The sequence below is a fragment of the Oryx dammah genome, unplaced genomic scaffold (assembly GCF_014754425.2).
Source record: "Oryx dammah isolate SB20612 unplaced genomic scaffold, SCBI_Odam_1.1 HiC_scaffold_26, whole genome shotgun sequence".
Lineage (NCBI taxonomy): Eukaryota > Metazoa > Chordata > Mammalia > Artiodactyla > Bovidae > Oryx > Oryx dammah.
The window spans coordinates 90,599,536-90,604,990 of NW_024070210.1; positions in this window are offsets into that span (position 1 = coordinate 90,599,536).

The window sequence follows — 5,455 nt, forward strand, 5'->3', positions numbered from 1 at the left end:
GAAAAAGAGAAGTCCTTTTGCTTCAGGTAGTTGTCAAGTTTAGAATGGAAAAAAAATGAATGCATATATTGTAATGCAAATGGTCTGTTACTTCACTTGTCCAACAAGAATGAGGCATGAGATATTGTAGGCATTCTTCACAGTGCCTAGATTTTCAATCATGACAGGGTTGGACCATTTGAGTAGGTAATAGTTCAGTATTTTAATGCATTAGCTACTCATAGTGGTAACCAGGGGATTTTAGATTGAGCCTTGCTAGGGTGGCTCCAGTACTCTTGCCTGGAAAATTCCATGGACAGAGGAGCCTGGAAGGCTGCAATCCATGGGGTCGCTAAGAGTCGGGCACGACTGAGCGACTTCACTTTCACTTTTCATTTTCATGCATTGGAGAAGGAAATGGCTACCCACTCCAGTATTCTTGGCCTGGAGAATCCCAGGGACGGGCAGCCTGATGGGCTGCCGTCTATGGGGTCGCACAGAGTCGGACACGACCGAAGCGACTTAGCAGCAGCAGCAGCAGGGTGGCTCAGCCTGTAAAGAATCTGCCTGCAATGCAGGAGACCTGGGTTCGATCCCTGGGTTCGGAAAATCCCCTGGAGAAGAGAATGACTATCCACTTCAGTACTCTTCCTGGAGAATTCCATGGACAGAGGAGCCTGGCGGAACATAGTCCATGGGGTCACAAACAGTCAGACACTACTGAGCAACTAACACTTTCACATAGGACTTCAGAGGAGGCCCTAGTGGTAAAGACTCCACCTGCCAATGCAGGAGACATAAGAAATGCAAGTTCCATCCCTAGGTCGGAAAGATCCCCTGGAGAAGGAAATGACAACCCACTGCAGTATTCTTGCCTGGGAAATCCCATGGACAGAGGAGCCTAGTGGTCTATAGTCCATGGGGTCACAAAGGGTCAGACAGAACTGAAGCAACTTGGCACAGGGCGTAACAAAGAAGTTGTGGTGGCGGGTACCAGGCGCTAGGGGGCGGTATGAGTGCTTGACAGTTAAAGACTGAAACAGCCATTCTCAATTTTAGTTTGTCCACCTTGAACAAAATTTAGGAGAGATTTCAAACTAGCAGCGATTAATTTAAAAATGAATTGCAAATTTTCAGTAGATAATATAGACACCTGGCAAAAATTTAAAAGTCTTTCCCCAGTTGCTGTTCCCAAGTCAAGGGGTCCCTGGAAATAACCACTGTTATCTGTTAACTATTCTTCCAGAATCCTATGTGTATCTAAGTGTACACATGTATCCACAAATATTTGTATTTAAATGAAGGGAATTTATTTAGACAACTGTCCACTTTCACCTTTTCTAAAATGACTAATAGCAGCTGTTGAAATAATTTTGTTTTTCCTCAGTTTCTCAGTTTGTTCTACCTCACCACTGCCCCCCGACCCCTCACCCCATCCCCGCCCCTCCACCACTCCAAATAGGTCGATTAAAAAAAATTCATGTGCCTACGAATTCCCATAATAGCTAATAACATCCACAAGGCTCTTGGTGCTTACAGTGTGCCAGGTACTACATTAAGCCTTTTATACATATAATGTTATTTACTCCTCACAATTCTGTGAGGGTAGACACCCCCTCTTTGTCCTCAAGAAGCATGAAGTCAAGGAGATATAGAAAGGTTATTGGTGTGATCGATGAAGGCCTTGTGCCCCATTTCCAAAGTACCAAGTGCTGAAGTGGCTGGAGGCCCCCTGGGGAGAGAGTTCTGTGGTAGCTGTTCTTGGGAAGCTGCCCATGTTCTCTGTTCTCTGCTGGAGCAATGAGATGAAGAAAATCAAATAGCATTGAAGTCTTCGGCCTCCTATGAAGACATTTGGGTTTAGTCGAAATGGTAAATATTCATGATGTTTGAAACAGCATGATACGTGGCTGTATGATCTTACATAAAAGTGGATGCTTAGTTGTGAAAAGGCACAAATGAGACCTAGAAGGATACATCAGATGGTAACCTGTTTGTGATTATGAATGGCTTCATTTTTTGTTTCTTGTGGTTTTGGTTTCCTATTATGCACATGTTAACTTTTAAGAAATAAATGTTGTTTTAAAAACTTAAAAAAAAATCCTGAAGAGAAAGAGGAGGGTTAGAGTTGAAGGTCCACTCCCCTGGTTTTATAACCTCAAAAGCAGAGGTCATGGTTCTGTCTCCAGCTAGTGCTTTGCTCTGCTTATAACCCCATGCATTCATTTAACAGACACTTAAGGCCTGTTTGGAGAAGGCAATGGCAACCCACTCCAGTACTCTTGCCTGGAAAATCCCATGGATGGAGGAGCCTGGAAGGCTACAGTCCATGGGGTCCTGAGTCAGACATGACTGAGCAACTTCACTTTCACTTTTCACTTTGATGCACTGGAGAAGGAAATGGCAACCCACTCCAGTGTTCTTGCCTGGAGAATCCCAGGGACGGGGGCGCCTGGTGGGCTGCCGTCTATGGGGTCGCACAGAGTCCGACACAACTGAAGTGACTTAGCAAAAGGCCTGTTCATGTTCATGCGTGGTCAGTCGAGTCTGATTCTTTGGGACCCCATGGACTGTAGCCCACCAGGCTCCTCTGTCCATGGAATTTTCCAGGCAAGAATATTGGAGCAGGTTGCCATTTCCTACTCCAGGGGATCTTCCTGATCCAAGGATTGAACTCCTGTCTCTTGCCTCACCTGCATTGGCAGTCAGATACTTTACCACTGGGAAGGTCAATTTATACAATGTTTCAAAGACCATGGTTGCAGGTAAAGGACATTTCCTCCTTTTCCCCAAGGGGAAGTAGATTCCATTTTGTGTAAGAGTTAAAATGTCCCCTCTATCAATAGGCAGATGAAAAAAGTATCAGGACTTTTCATTCCATTCAATTTCGAGCATCTTTAAAATGAAAGTGGCTTTTCATAGAACTTCTTAGACTGAAAATGTTTTAGCCTTTAAGCCACTGGACATGTTTTAACATCATGTAGAGCAGTGTTTGCAGACTGGTGACATAGAAATGGGGCCAGCTTCTAAGTTTCCTTTGGCAAGGTCAGCGTTGTTTGTTTGTTTTTTAATAGAATGTGGGTCCCTTTATGTGGCGCCTTCCTGTTTGCCAGTCTGTCCCACACCTGATTATCAAATATATGTGAGATGTCCTTTGGCCCAAGTTCTCCCAAATAGCCCCCAAACCGAAAGTTTCACTTTCCTTACATTTTTTCATTGCCACTAATCTGTTATTTTTTGTTGCCACTGCTGGGGATCATCATAAAGTGTTGATGAAAGTGGGCTTTTTACCTAAAACTCTCTTCCCTGGCTACACAGCCATTCCTCATTTTATCTTTTCTGGTAGTACAGCTGGTGCCAGGATAACTCAGGAATTAGGGGAGCCAATCCTCTGCTCAGTTGAAAATCTGCCTCCTGATCAGCAGTTTCTCTGTATTCATGATTCAGCATCCTCAGATTCAACCACCAGCAAGTTGAATATTTGTTGTTTAATTGCTAAGTTGTGTCTAACTCTTTGCAACCCCATGGACTGTAGCCCTCCAGGCTCCTCTGTCCATGGGATGTCCCAGGCAAGAATACTGGAGTTGCCATTTCCATCTCCAGGGGAATTTCCCAACCCAGAGATGGAATCCGAGTCTCCTGCATTGGCAGGTGAATTCTTTAACACTGAGCCACCTGGGAAGCCCCAAATTCCATGTTACTGTAGTATTTACTATTGGAAAAAAATCCATGTATAAGTGGCCCTGTGCATTTCAAACCCATGTTGTTCAAGGGTCGTCTGAGCTTCATTCCCTCTGCCCATTGCAGTGGCCGCATTCAACATGATCCCAGCACGACAGGCAGTTAACCCACATCGCGCAGTTCCTCCCCTTCTAAGGGCCCTGTTTACTTATGTAAAATTCAAGTCAAAGCCTGGTGACTTTTCAGATTCTTTTCTTGCAATTGGTTTAGCATATGCTTAGAGCAAAACCCAGCCTTTTCCCATGTTCCTTTTTTTTTTTGCTTTCCTCTTGTAATCAGCAAGCACTTCCTTGAGGATACCTCTGGCTCCTGTTCCTGCCTTTTACTTCTGCCCATTCCTAGTTTCTGGAGAAATAGTGGTTTTCATTTTTTGCTGGACTGTTCAGAGCTTCTTTCCACCACAGGTAAAAATGCTTCTCTCACAGCTCACAGTTCTGCCAACTTGTACAGTTTCCTGGATTCCACAGAGAAAGCCTGTAGCCAATGTTCCTATAAATTCTGGACACCCCCAGTCTCTCAGACTGTCCTCCCAGTATGATAATTGCTTCCCAAGTTCTATTTCTAGCTCTGAAATTTTCTCTCCTCTCCTGCCTCTCCTTCAATGCCTTCTAACAACGTAATTAGCCAGTCTTCTTCAGTCAAATGCCCTTTTTCCTGTTTTTCTTTAAAAAAAAAAGTAAACCCAGAAACTATAACTTATGAGCACTTACTATGTGGAGTTAGCTGTGCTAAGTGCTTCATAGGCACTGTGTAATCTTTACAGTAACCCCAAGAGGTCGGTACTTTGTCATTCCCATTTTATTGATGACAATACTGAGGCACACAGGTTAAATGGGAACCTTCCCAAGATCATGCCAATAGCAAGCACAGAACTGAGAGGAGGACTGCAGCCCAGGCCAAATGACAGCAGAGATCATGGTCTTTAAAGAGACTTTATTCTTCCTTTGTAGTAAATTGTTTTTCTGAAAATAACTCCCCAAACTCTTTATAACCTCATCCAACTCATGGCCCTTCCCACTCACCTGACCCAGCACAGAGGTCCCTTCCCCTGATCAAAAGAAGTTTTGATTCACTGGACATACAATTAGTTACCAACAATTAGTTACTGACAGAAAACAGACTGCCCTGTTCAGGCCGTCATCCGCATGACAACTCTTAGATTGTGTGTAAGCCCTGGCTTGTCCAGCCATTACTGAAACTTGGATGTTTTAAGTGGGTACGGGCAAAGGAATTCCATAATTCCTGAGATGGGCAATCTAACCTTGATTTCCTTCATCTCTGAAAGATCAGTAAGACTTCATTTGCTTCTTTGACTGGGAGAAGCTGGAGCAGAGGCCAAAGATCCCCTTTTCCTGTGGGGCCGGCATGTGACGTCTATACGGCCCATCAGCTCCCACACCCAGTTCCTGGTTTAGGAGTCATACTCTGGGGACAACCCCGTGTCTTGGTCTAGACCCTTCAGGGGAAATACTCTCCAGGTTTTTGGGTGCGCGGCATGAGAAGGGAGCGACGGTGGCATAAAGAAAATGTCATGGGTGGTGGGGTGAGAGTGGTATCCAGCCCAGGAAGTATTAGACATGAGGACCTCGCTGAGGAGTTTATATTTGATGGGAAACTCTTTGGGGCTGGACCAAAAGATTCCCCTCCCTTCTTGTTTCTTACAAAAAAGCATGCTGTTTTCTCATTTCTGTTTCCTATTGGTTTGCACATCACTGTTTTATTCATCAGTTGATTC